This window comes from Zalophus californianus, chromosome 14 (genome assembly GCF_009762305.2).
Source record: "Zalophus californianus isolate mZalCal1 chromosome 14, mZalCal1.pri.v2, whole genome shotgun sequence".
Classification (NCBI taxonomy): domain Eukaryota; kingdom Metazoa; phylum Chordata; class Mammalia; order Carnivora; family Otariidae; genus Zalophus; species Zalophus californianus.
Genome location: NC_045608.1, coordinates 39836528 through 39851383, shown reverse-complemented (window position 1 = coordinate 39851383; position 14856 = coordinate 39836528). Strand labels below are relative to the sequence as shown.

The 14856-nt window shown below is 35.0% G+C and overlaps 1 protein-coding gene across 5 annotated transcripts in view; it reads right to left on the bottom strand.

The window, feature by feature from the left end:
- The window catches only part of DLGAP1 (DLG associated protein 1), a 932188-nt gene that overhangs the window by 764824 nt on the left and 152508 nt on the right, over positions 1-14856 (bottom strand). For all 5 annotated transcript variants that reach the window (XM_027575621.2, XM_027575619.2, XM_027575622.2 and 2 more), the window contains exon 2: positions 11983-12139. The gene's annotated coding sequence lies outside the window, so the exon portion shown is untranslated. The remainder of the gene's footprint in view (positions 1-11982; positions 12140-14856) is intronic.

Here is a 14856-nt window from a genome sequence, read left to right as displayed (position 1 = left end):
GTCTTGCACAATTCACAGCGCTCACCATAGCACATACCCTCCCCAATGTCTATCACCCAGCCACCCCATCCCTCCCACCCCCCACCACTCCAGCAACCCTCAGTTTGTTTCCTGAGATTAAGAATTCCTCATATCAGTGAGGTCATATGATACATGTCTTTCTCTGATTGACTTATTTCACTCGGCATAACACCCTCCAGTTCCATCCACGTCGTTGCAAATGACAAGATCTCATTCCTTTTGATGGCTGCATAATATTCCATTGTGTACATATACCACATCTTCTTTATCCATTCATCTGTCAATGGACATCTTGGCTCTTTCCACAGTTCGGCTATTGTGGTTATGTCAGTTTTTTTGAATAACACCCAGTGCTCCATGAGGTACGTGCCCTCCTTAATACCCATCACCAGGCTAACCCATCCCCCCTCCCCCCTCCCCTCTAAAACCCTCAGTCTGTTTCTCGGAGTCCATAGTCTCTCATGGTTCATCTCCCCCCCTCTGATTTCCCCCCTTCATTTTTCCCTTCCTTCTCCTAATGTCTTCCATGCTATTCCGTATGTTCCACAAATAAGTGAAACCATAGGATAATTTAAAAAAGCAATGTCATCAATGCCTTTTTCTCCTCTCAGTTTGAGGACTATGCAGTTGAATACAGAAATCATTTTCAATAGGCAGAATCAATTCTTCATATTGTCGGCATTTGTACTTGCTATAAACTTATAGAAAACAAATATTAACATAAAATAAGTTGGTAGAAATAACTTACACAGGGTCAATCTGTGTTAGCCATAAGAAATGTTACATACTGATAGGATAAGAAGCAACTATTCAAAACACTCGGTAGCTCCAAGTCTGGGGATGGGGGTAATTTGCCAGGGACCTTTTAATTATGGTTAATAACAGCAGGGCTGCTTTGTATGGTACTGAGAGTTTATCACTAGCAACTTCTAAGTTAAAGAAGCTTCCACCCCACAGATCACACTCACTTTAAAATCAGACTCTAAGAAAGGACACTAATGATTTCCAAATTTGACAGCATCCATTTGAACATGGAACCCAGCTTTTGAGCACTCCAAGAAAAACCAGAGCAGAACAATAGCTCATTTGGGAAAATATTAAAATAAGTCAGTTCAATAGTTGGAAATAGTGAGAATTCAAAAACTGTTCTATATTTTACCAGTTAGGACATCTCTTGATTCTAGGTATTATATAATAAAATGAGGAGGTAGCAGGGAATTAAATATACTCTGAAACACTTTTTCAGTAATACTTTATGCACGAAACCCAATGTTTTTTGGCAATTCTATTTGTCCAGTGTTTTTCACTCTTCAAAGTTTTAGATAATCAAAAACTTTTAAATTCTGGAATTTTTTATTCAATCTAGAAATCTTGTAATAGAAATTACTCAAGATTGTAAATATGAATCACCCCTATGTTCTCTTTAGAAAATCAAATATTTCTATCTGTGCTTCATTAAAACATAAGCCACATACAATAAAACCATGCACAACTTAGTATTTGTAAATTATAAGTCCTTGTATTAACACCACTTAAGTCAGGATATAGAATATTCTTTACACCCCAGAAAGTTCCCTTGTGCCCATGGTAGTTCATACTACCACTCCATTCCCAGTTGCTAAAACCATTGTTCTGCTTTCTGTCACTGTTAGCTTGCTTTTCTTCGAATTTTCTATCAGTAGAATCATACTGTATGCAGTGTTTTGTGTTTGGCTTCTTTCACTTTGAAAATGATGTTCAGATGTATCCAAGTTGTATGAATTAATAATCTCTTCCTTTATAAAAAGCTGATAGCATTCCATTCTATCCCTGTTCTACAGTTTGTTTACTTCTCCACCAGTTGATGGGCACTTGGGGGTATTTCCAGTTTTTATTATAAAGTTTCCAAGAACATTTGAAACCAAGTCTTTGTGTAAACTTGTATTTTCATTTCTTTTGGAGACATACCTAATGCTGAGGTCATGAGCCACAGGAAAGTGCTTCTTTTCTTGATAAACTGTTTCACAAAGCAGCTGTAGCACTGTGCATTTCTACTTGCAATGTATGAGATTTCCAGTTGCTCTATACCTTGCTAGCAGGTGTTATTGTCAGGCTTTCATTTTACTCATCCCACTGGGTGTGATTTCATTTGTGATTTTCATTTACAAATATCTAATGATGTTAAGCACCTACTTATGAGCTCATTTGCCATTCCTTATATATTCTATGGTGAAATGTCTAGTCAAATAATTAGGTTAAACTGTAGAGTCCTTGTCTCTACTAAGCACAATTTTTATCATGTTTTACAAATGTTTTCCCAGTCTGAGGCTTGTCCTTTAATTTTCTAAGTAGTATATTATGAAGAGTAATATATCTTAATTTAAAAAGTCCAATTTATCATTTTCCTTTTATGACAAATTCTTTTTGCCTCACTTCAAGTCACAAAAATAATCTTTGTTTTCTTTTACATGTTATAATTCATTATTTATAGGTCTATAATCAAGATTGAGTTAGTTTTCTTTATAGGTGATATAATGATTGGGGTTTATTTTCCTCCATAAGGATATGTAATTCTTCCAGCATCATTTATTGAAAAAAGTAGCATTTCTGTATCAAATTACTTTGGCCCCTTTATCAAAAGTCAATGCACCATATTCATGGACTTATTTTTCTCATTGACCTATATATACTTGACCCACCACACTGTCTTTATTAATGTATTATAATTTTCAAATGTAGTATATGGTAAGAGTTGAAATCAAATGCTGTAAGCTTTTCAACTTTCTTTTCTTTAAAAATTGTTTTAATTATTTTTTTCCCTTGATCTCTCATTGGTCTTAGAATCATCTGGTCAATCTACTAAGATGTTTTTATGGGATTTCCTTTGTGATTACATTGAAACTACAGATCACTTTGGAGATAATAAAATAGTAATAGTGGTTTTCTAATCTATGAACAGAGACTACCTCTCCATTTACTTCTTTTAAAAATTCCTGGTTTTGGTTCATAGTTTTCAGCCTACAGATATCGAATATATTGTGCTCAATTTATTCCCAAGTATTTAATGTTTTTTATGCTATTATAAATTATAGTTTTTCAATTTTCAATTTCCAATTGTTAGTATAGAGAAATACAATTAATTTTTTGTGTTTCCTAAAAACTTGCTGAACTTCTGAAGTTTTTTTTGTGTACATTCCTAGAGGTTTCTACAAAGAACATTGAATCATCTGATTAAAAGTTTCACTTCCTTTTCAAACTCATGCCTTTTTTTTTTCCTGCTTTATTGCACTGCCAAGGTCCTCAAGTAAAATATTGAGTAAAGATGAGATTTGACATCTATGCCTTGTTTCTGATGTTAGGAAGAAAGTATTTTTCACTGTTAAATCTGACATTAACCCCAAGTTTTCTGGCAATATCATTTTTCAGGCTGAAGAGGTTCCCTTGTGTTTGTTATGGACTTTGTTAAATACTTCAGGGCAAATTAATTTCTTGTGATGAGAACTTTTAAGGTCTATTCTCTTAGCAACTTTCAGACATGGTTAATATCTCCATTACATGCCCATAACTTATTTTAATTGGAAGTTTGCACCTTTTGGCCCCCTTCATTCATTTCACCCAACCTTATGCTCCTCTTTTGGCAACCCTCAAACAGTTTAGGAGTGAGATTCTTGAACCAATTTGTTTTTAATAGTTTCAGAACCTCAATCCACCTATTACATTAAATATATAATTTGTGTTCAATTTTTAATTATTGTTCAAAGTCAAACACTACGGAGCTTTTAAAGTTCCTCCTGGAGTTATTTACTGGTCCTTTGATTTTTCCCAAAGACTTGGAGTATCACTAGGACTACTGCAAATTTCCCATAATTTAGACAAAGTGAAAACTCCAAGGAACGTGTTTTTAAAAAGCAAAAGCATTCCTAAGATCCTGACTCAGAGGCAGTTGTGAAAGGGAGAAATGGTATATTAATAGTTGTAATTTCTGTTGTTTCAAACCTCTTCCCACCCTGCCCTAAGGAAATGGAAACTTCTGCACTCTCTTGCATTTTGTAATCCTATAGAGTTGACCCCTTGTAGATTGCAATTTGAAGTTGATCTGTATGACCCGAGGCTGTAAAGACCCATCTCTAAACTCAGACTAGGGCCTTTTTGCACACACTTTTGCACAGGAAGTCAAGAAGCTTCCTGACATCATCACAGCAGGATTCCTTGGCCACATACCATAACCGAGAGATGCTTTTGCAGCAACAAATCAGGCCTACAAATCAAAGGAGATTCCACAGGTTTCAAGCTGCTCAATCAAGACTTGTGTTATCCCATTTCTTCTGTTCAACTTGTATGAAAATGGCATTAATGTGCTAACACTAAAAATGTCAATTGATACTTAAGTGAATTTAATAGCTTCATCTGTGACAACTTAGGTATTCAGTTAGAAATTACTGTGTTTTTCATAAATGGGTGGCATTGATTGAGGGATTCAAAGAACATGGTTTTTTTGTTTGTTTAATTGGAGGATGTGGTCAACTACAAAAATGACCACAAATTCTTTCCCTCCCTGTGTTAATAGTGCCATTACAGATCATCCCAGCCTAAAAAGTCAGTTGCTTTGGCCAATGCAACATTAGCATAGGTGATGTGAACAAAGTCTTGAAGAAGGCTTACACAGTGGAGCTTTCCCTCTGGATGCCTTTAATACCTGATAACCACGAGAAAAGGCAGAGGTCATCTTGCTGGAGATGAGAAGCACATGGTCCAAATTACCAGCCAACTGCCAGATCTGTTAGTTAGGCAGTCCAGGGCTAGCACCTCCCAGCTGACTCTCAAACTGATCTCAAATCCAAGAGCTAACCTAGGAGATCAGCTGAACCTCGCTCAGACCAGCAGAATTTGGAGTTACATAAATGGTTGTTGTATTCAGCCATTTGATTTGGGGTGGTTTATTAAACATCAAGGGTTAACTGATACATGATGGGAAAGTAATGTGGCTTTTAAAACAGTTTCATAGGAAAGCAGGGTAACATGGCTAAATATCATTAAGCTTAGATTACCAGAATTTGCTGGCAGAGAAACTTTTAAAGTTGGCAGAAGCTGAGGAAGTTTAGTTTTAAGCTCAACCTTAAAAAATAAAAATGAATAAAATTTGGGTAAATATAGGTAAGCAGAAAGAACTCTGTAGATGAGAATATTAATTTCAAACAGATCCAAAAGACTGATATTCCTGTCCCTTATATTGGTCCATTCTGCCTCTAGGTTTAAGACCAGGTCAAAAGAAGAATTGGGTTGAGGTATTTAAATGAGGGATAAGAAATGTGGTTTTAGAAATGTAAGCATTTGTTTTCATGAAAATAATCTCTACAGTCATGTAAGTCAGTTTTTATTTTATTATGTTTACAAAAAGGAATCAGATGTGTATTTTAAAAACTTGTCATTACTCTTTTCTTACCTTTTCTATCTCATGGTGCACGAAATATCATTGTTCTCCATTTAAAATAATAAACCCGTAATTTTGCTTTTAGATACAGGATCACATTGTGCCAAATTGAGGATTGTTGTAACTAATTACTAATCATGATGAGTCTAATCAAAATGGTCATAATGTGTCTTGTTAATAGTTCTGTATATGAGCTACAATTTCAATTAATGTGTTTTTCATCTCTACTGAATTTACAAAGTGCCATTTCACTCTTACTCCCCCTTCAGATCATGGTCAAAGAACCCTGCAAGGAAGCCTATTTACAACTTCAGTCTATTTCAGTTTTACTATGGGTTTCATAGAGCTGTGCTCACTTTATGGGACTTCCGTCAGGGAAGTCTCTTTTGCATGCATGAGGTCTCAGTTTAAATGCTAGCAATGCAAACTGCTGAGGTGAATTCATCACAGGGATAAGCAACAGCTGAGGTCCCAAACAGAAAAAAAACTTGATAGGATCAAGAAACAGAAAAACCAGGTGGAACCAAAGCTGTGTGGTCCACAGGGTGAGATGGGTTTCAAGAGGGAGTTAAGACATCAATTACACAGGACCTTCTAGGTCCTGGTAAGAGTTTGGAGTTCATTCTAAGTGCAATGGGAGAGACTTCAGGGTTTATACAGGGTTTGGTAGGATATAATGCATGCAGAGATCACCCTTGCAGCGGCGTAGACAATGGAGTAAAGGTAGGCAGGGGTGAGAGCTAGGGAGAAGTCAAGAACTCTGAAGTAGTGAAGACTTTGACCTTTTTAGGTGCATGCTGTAGATATGGAGAAAAGTGGATGAACGTGTGTTATTTTCTTGAGAATTATTAGGATATGTTTGACAGATAAAAGAGGAATTGAGCTATTTCCCTGGTTTCTGTCTGAGCAACTGAGCGTCTGGTGTTCCATTCACAGACACACAGTCTATAAATGGGATGGGGATGCACTAGAGGAGGAATGGAGAAAACACAATCATGTGGAAATTTTTAAGTGAAACATTAAAAGTAAAAAGATGGAAATTCGATATCCTATGCAGGCACTAATAAAAAGAAAGCCAGAATAGCTTTATTAAGGTCAAATAAGATTTTAGAACAAGGAATATAACCAGGGAAAAAAGAGACATTTCATAATAATAAAGAGGTCAATTCATCAATCCTTAGTGGGTCTGTACGTATTAACAGAACCTCATATCACAAGAAGCAAAATTTGTTAGAACTGAAAGGAGAAATAGACAAGTCCACAATTATAGTCAAGAAATACAGCCTACAGGGGGAAAGGGATGCTTCTTACAAGTTATCTTTCCTAATCACACTTACTAATGAATTCACTCGTTTCCAATTTATATTATGGAATATACATAATTCTAACTGACTTCATCAGAACTGCTAAAATTATAGAGTCTTAATTATTCCTTGCATAAAATTTCTCTGACACCAGTGCTAGGGATCTCCAAATCTTCATGACTCAATAATCCAACAGGGGTTTATTATTTAACAAAAATAAAATATTGAATGTCAATATTATTTACTCTGAAGGCACATGTCCTGTCAATGAAAAACACAAATTATTTTATGTTAAGTGAAGGGAGACATGCTTTGACATAGTAAATACTTTGTGATGACAAGCCCACTAAAAATGCTTAACTTTGGAATTTTTTTAATTAGAAGATTTGAAAGACTTTTACATTTAAATTTCTTACATTAAAAGTTTCCATGTTACACTAGTGACAATAGCAACATTCACGTGTACCATTTTTATAGAGCCTTAAAATTCTAGGACACTTCCAAACATTATCTCATTCAATTCCCACAACTCAGGGAAGTTTATTTTTCCTTAAAACAAACAAACAAAAAACTCAATCTCAAGATGGCAAGAAAGTGGCCAAAATTCACAGTAAGTGAAGTCACCTAGTCTTCTGACTTTATGTCCACTGCTCTTTCTTTCACACAGACTTAGCTTTAGTGCAAATATAAAGAGGTAGAAGGTATTTGTGTACCCACTTTATTTTCTGCCTGACAACCAATAACTAATTATACTGTCAGATTTTCAATATACCCATGCAGATCTTACTAAATTTGCCAAGAAACAAACTTAACATTTTGCTGTTCCTAGACAAAACTGACTATTAAAAAAAAAAAAAGGAAAAGGAAAATTCACTAGACCACAATCTTCTTGAAATCATATTATAGAAGTGAACCTAAGTAAGATTATGTATGAAATGACTCTTCTAGAAAAATCTCTAAAATATTGAAGACAAGTGGAGTTTCAATACTATTTAAGAGCTCAGGTGCATCTAAATGTGTCATAAATATAATCTAGTTAATTCCAGACCTGTATGAAATTCTATGCTCTTTCCTGTCTATTCATACCAAGAATTATGAATTACTGCTATTATCCATATATTTTCATGATGAGAACATGCAAATAACATAAGAAAAATGTGAATGAGGAGAATTATCAGTATTCTTATAAAGTAGAAATAAGATTAAATAAGAATGTACACTAAGTATACATAATGTATTATATACTTTGAAAAACAAAAATTATAATTAGGTACTAAGAGCTTTTTGCCTCTGCAGATTTCCCAAACAACTTAAACAAGACAATTGTATTATCATTGAACACTGCAGTAAACAATACCAAATATGATTAGGTATTGACTTAATGAAAGGTCATAGCAATTAAAGTTGGCTTTAAATTTCTATTAACCACCAATAAACAACCAAATGTTTAGTGTCCTTCAGAGCACTGGAGAATAGAATTTTTCTTCTCTGGAACTGACCTGGAATACCTTAGATGTATGTAATCAGATACCTGAAGTTTCCCCTTATGCCTTCACCATTCTACTAATCTACCCCTGGGTTCTACTCCTGCCCAAGAATCAAAACAATCCTCAGAAACTATATGAGAAATAGGACAGACGATCTAGAAACTTTTAAAAAGTGGTATTAATGTTCTTGACATTGCTTATTTCTGTCAGACAAAAAACAGATTTTTGCTCCTAACTTTGAAGGTAACTTTTCCTCAAAGAGTCTTTGATAGAATAATAAAGTGGAAAACATGATAAAATGGAAGGTAGTTTTGAATTTAAATGGATATAGGTTAGTCTCTATGACCACTCCAACCACGCCTCTGTGCATTTCTTGGGGGTATGACTTTGAGCAGGTTACTCAATTCCTTGATCTTCATTTTATCCATAAATAAAACAGGAATATCTGGACTCATCTCACAAGGTCATCTCCAGATTTTGAGTAAAGTTCTTAGCATGCCGTGAACAATAAATATTACTTCCCTTCCCCAGTCCATAGATCTTAAAAAGGCACAAGATTAAGTATCTGGTAATGCACAATATTCCAAAAGCCAAAGTCTCCTCTGAGCACCAGCTTTGGCAGTGGAGTGTTTCCAGTAACACTGAGTATTTATTTCTAGTAACACTGAGGTCACTTAAAACAGAGCCCCTGAACTTGATAATGCTTGGATTCTAATGATAGGCAATGGGATTTCTGAGTTTGTTATTTATATCTTTGCACTATACAAGATTATGTTCAAGGATTTCAAGTAGAAAAATACATTAAATATTTGGATAAACACTCTCAAAGATCTTATGTTTTAAATATTGAAGAAATATTTTACACCACTAAGGCTAAATGGTTTTAAACATTTGCTTTCTCTTCACTCACAGTTTCTAACTTTTGTAAAATCATAGTTTCTAACTTCCATAAAATCACAGAAATACTTTTTATTCTGCTAGATACTATAAGTGGCTAGTAAAAAAAAATTACAAAATTTGCTCTAAGGTCTAACATTGCCTTGTTGCCCTCTGTGAAAGACCTAATGGTATATATAGTTGTAAATGCTTCAGTAAAATAATTTAATTATACTGTTCTTATAAAAAAAACTGGCTTAAGCCCAGATCATATAAAAAGGTAGATAAGATATATTAATAATTTACTGTATTGGTTAACCCAGTATAATATGCCGTAAATCTTTATATGCATATTAAAAGATGGATTTTTTATTCTTGCTTGCTCATATAATTAACTTATTTTAAAACATCTTAAAAACAAAAAATGAAGAAAATCAAATGGACAGAAAATCTAAAAAAGTTTTCATTTTCTTGTCTTCAACAGTTCATAAAGAACATCATCATCAATTCTACTACATAGTTTTCCATGGTCAGTATCAGGTCTCCACATGAGAGAAAGCCAAACTTTTCTGCTTCCTAAATCTCACTGGTTATTTGAAACCCAGTACTGTACTATGGTGAATAATATCTGAGTCAGAATTGAGCATTAAGATTGGATTACGGAAAAGACCGGATTATGGAATCAAGTTCTAAGCACTCCTAGAGATAAGACTGCATATAAAGTTAGAAGTTTAGGTGGAGTAGGAGTAGAAAGTCATGGTATCCTGATTACCTAGTATTTTATAATTTCACAGATTCAATAGGTTGGGTCAGCAGTTTAAAGAGCGAAAAGTTATGGTTGAAACAGCTGAACTCTGCTATTAAGAATCATCAAAGTGTGAAGCAATTTAAAATAGAAGTTATGTAGTTTCCTCTGGAAAGAATCAAGTTTGGGAATTTTAAAAGTGGTTGTCCTTGGAGGTAATTTAGTAACATCATGAAATAAGATTTGCATTTAAACTAAATTTATATATTTTATGGGTATAAAATGATGAACATAATGAATCATGTTCAAGATTTAAACCATGACCTGAGAATTTGCATATATTAATATTTTATTAGCAATTCTGTAGAACATCCTGCTTCAAGGTCCACCAGTTAAAGACAACAGCAGCAATCACACCAGAGGTAGATAAGAATGTATTTAAGAAGAATAATTACAATACGAACAGTAGTATTAGTAATAGCTCACATGCATTGGGTATTTCTTTATTATACACTAGGTCTTATTTAATACTCACAAAAAATTATTGTAGATAGATATTCTATTGTTTTCATTTCAAAGATGAAAAGATTTGGAAGGTAACTGACCCAATATCATGATGCTACAAAGTGGCAGGTTTGAAATCATGAAGTTTAAAATATCAAGAACCTTCAGAAATATAATACATGCCAGATTTTTTTTAAAAATTCTACTCTTGAAAAATTTAGTAATATCTTCCTATAGTTGACTAGATAAGACTAAGGAAAATTTAAGGTAGGAGAAATTACAGATGAGAAATTTAAGTCCTCAGAGAAAATAGTATTAAAATCAAGGACTGGTGAATCTACAAAAACCCTAATAAATGTTTGCACAATCACTTAAGTATAGTCATTTTTTGAACACTTATGTTTAAGACCAGTACTAAGCACTCTTTGTAAATTAGCTTTTTGGCCAAAGTCATGGCCAAAAGGTGGCAGAGTCTGAGTTCAAACCACGGATATTAATCTGTTCCTAAAGCTCATGTTCTTTGCCATGATCAAGGGGCGTTTACATGCCTTCAGTCTTCCCAGTTTCCATTTACAAGGTTTTGTTCACTAGGAAACTTTGGTGATAACCCTTCCCTACACTGCTCACAAGATACTTGACAACCTGAAAAGTTGTCACAGGTTGAAGGTGAACATGCATTCCAAGAGATCTAGTCCTCCAACTAAATATGCAGCATCTTTCCATTTATGTCTAAGAGGTACTGACTCACCTGGAATCTCAGGTATGTGAGATGCAGAATAACTTGCATGCTTGAGAAGCAAAACCTTTGGATGACCTATATTTCTCAACATCTATCCACCCAAGATAAATTCATGTCATGGCCAAAGCACTGTTTTCATCATTTAGCTTGTGTCCATGCATGGCAGCTACTGGAGTGTATTTCTAAGAGATGGCACATCACCTTTGCTCATTTAATTCCTCTCCACCCCACCCCACCCCCGTCCTAGGATTGCCTGCAGTAACGGCTTCAATTCTGCCATCTGATTCAACTTCACTGTCTTTTTTCAATCCCAGTTCTGTTTTGCTAATTAATCCCAAGCGAAGTGACTGGTAATTTCATATACTGGAGCAGAAAATTTTGACGTTGTGGAAAAGATACACAGAAGCAAATTTACATGCATTTGGAATACAGGTAAGGGAAGATCACAGTTAGGGAAGGATCTGCATAAAGATAATCTCAATAGGTACATTTTCATCACAACCCATTTCAAGGGGATAGCCTTCTCCATTTTACAGTTATTTTACAGCAATAAAAATAATGTAGATTGTAGCAATTACAGGTTTCATAAAACTGTATTGCAGTTATGTTTTACAAGAAGAATGCTTGTCATGATACTCCCCTTATACTAAATGTTAAGTCCCTATACTTTACGTAAGTTAACAAAAATATCTCTAAATACATCAGCATATGCTTAGCTAATAATAAACATTTTCAGCCACATACAAATGCCTTTTTGTTGTAGCCTATTTTTTTCCCCTCCAACATGTGTTTCTTTAGTTATAACTTTCCAATTTATAACAAGGCAGAAATACTTCTGAGCAGGTCATGATGTCAGATATCATCTGCAAAGAGTAAATGTATTTTGAAACTCTTACCTGATCTTAGTGAGACGAGTTTAATCTGTTCCACAACTCCATTAATCTGAGATTATATCTGAGGAAATCGGATGTTTGCTGGTCCTTTCAACAGGGTCTCAGGAAGAGGTATGAGTAGTAATCATGGAAAGTGCTCCAGAGCACCATTCACAAGGTGCTGAAACACAGGGAGAAACAGAAAACAAGCACGAATCTGTTAACAGAGCTTTGTAGTTACTTTTTCAATATTATACACACGTCAAACCACATGAATAACAGCCTCATCCTATCTTTTAACCAACAGTTCATTTGCTGGCTAATCTAGTCATCAGGAATGCTGGCTCTGGGTCCAACGCTGAGACTTCATGTCATACTTCAGGCCCCACCTGCCTCTTGGGCAAGCTATGGACACCCCCTGCAGAGGACTGTGAAAAGGACTAATTAATACAAGTGCTTTTAACAGTGGCTCAGCAAAGAGTAATTATCTCTTCCTTTTTTTTCTTTTCCTTGTGAAAGGAAAACAGAACACCCATTTATTGAGCACATAATATAAAGCACTGGGTGGTACTTTATAGAAATTATCTCACTTTATCTTCAGATGCCATATTATTAAATCTGTTTTGCAAATAAGGAAACCAAGATCTGGGGAATTAGTAATTTACCCAAGTTTGACAACAAGAAAGCAGTATAATTGGGACTTAAATCATGTTTATCTGATTTTCACAGTCTTTGCTACTTTCTGAACCCCCATGTTGGAGGGCTCATTTGGAGTATTTTGATGCTATCCATAGCAAAACAGCAAACATATAAAATTTAACTTTTACTATTGGTTTCATATAAAATACTATTTTTTATAAACTTGCCTTAAGTTTACTTATACTGAGTTTTAGTAGATTGAGTGCAACTAAAATTAGCCAGTGAAATTCAGCACATAAAACACATTAGAACACTCAAAGAAATTTTACTTTATTTTTTTAAAGATTTTATTTATTTTAGAGAGAGCGAGTGTGCCCATGCCCACTTGTGTGTGCCAGTGGGGAGAAGGGCAGAAGGGGGAAGGAGAGGAAAAGGGAGAAAACCCAAAGTAGGCTTGTGCTGAGCGTGGAGCTCGATCCCACAACCCCAAGATCATGACCTGTGCTGAAACCAAGAGTCAGACGCTTAACCGAACGAGCCACCCAGTCATCCCTCAAAGAAATTTTTCTATTTAACTCTATCATGAAAGATTTATAGTGACGTTTACCACCACAGAAAGATAATGGACAAAAGACAACTTGTTCAAATTACTATGGCCAAATTTACAGAACAATTAAAGCTATGTACTAAGGTCCATTTGACAGATTTTCATAATAGTATCTTTATTAAAAATCTGCCAACAGAAAATAAAATATTTAATCATATTCCCAGCACATCATCATTGCCATTACTAATAATATGGTATCTTTTCCAGACTATGTTTCTATGCTGAGATTTTTCCTAGATATATAACAATACTATATTCTGTTTATTTTCTTAACATTACAACAAGCAGTTCAAAGTTTCAATAGTTCATAAACATTTTATTAAATAATGCACTACAGGGACACCTGGGTGGCTCAGTTAAACATCCGACTCTTGATTTTGGCTCAGGTCATGATCTCAGAGTTGTGAGATTGAGCTGGGCATCTGGTTCCATGCTCAGCGGGGAATCTGCTTGAGATTCTTTCCCTCTGCTCATCCACTCTGCATACATACATGCACATGCTCTCTAAAATAAATAAATAAATCTTTTAAAAGAAATAATGCATTACACATTTTAGATAAATTTCACTTTTTTTATTACGGAATGTAGATCTATAATCCCTTATGACAACACCAAATTCTAAAAATTCTCTTAAGGATTTTCTTGTTTCTCATTTGGTAGGAAAATCTGATCTCACCTGAACTGATATGAAGCCACTTATTATTTAGAATGCTCAATATGAATATTCTTATAATTCACAATGGAATTATGAATGGGTTTAACTCTGGGGCCTACCCCAGAACACCCTGGGGGGGGGCCATTATATAATATAGCCTAAATATCTCATGTTACTTTTCTAAAAATCTAACAAGGTCTGATTTCTGAAAACTTTAGAATTTTTGATGAGCCGTTGTGGATCTAAAATAATAACAAGGTCTCATGGGGTGCTTAGCACTTGGCAGGCATATTATTTTAAGTGCTTTACATATAATAACCCTCCTAACACCCTCCTAACCCAAGGTAGGTAATAAAATAGTTAAGATTTTATTTGAGAGAGAGAGAGAGCAAGAGAGAGTACGTGCACAGAGCTGGGAGGAGAGGGAGAAGCAGAGAAGGAGAAACTGGGACTCGATCTCAGGACCCTAGGATCATGACCTGAGCCAAAGGCAGATGTTTAACTGACTGAGCCAGTGGAGTGCCCTGGAGATACTGTCATTAATCTCCTCTTACAGATGAGCACACTGAGGCACAAGGAGCCTCAGTAACTTGCTTGATTCCACATGGATAGGAAACAGACCTACAACCTGAATCCAGATAGCCTGACTCCAGCATCTGCACCCCAAATCAACATTCCTAAGCACTGGTTTCATTCTCAGAAGGAGAACCACGACATCAACATGTTTAAGATCTCGATGTATATTGACAACTGTCTTCTTAGAATAGGATATTTGTGCCAGTCATGACAGAGAATGACAAGCAGTTTGATTTCATTGCTGTCATTGTTGAATTTATTTTAAATTTTTTCGTATTTAGCAGGTGAAGAAAATTAACTTTATGGTTGGCTTTGATTGTAACTTGCTTTTAACTTGCATCATCACTTGACAGTGATGATGAAAATGTTTGCACATTTTTGTTATCACATTTGTTTTTTCTTCTTTCAATTATCTTTGCAA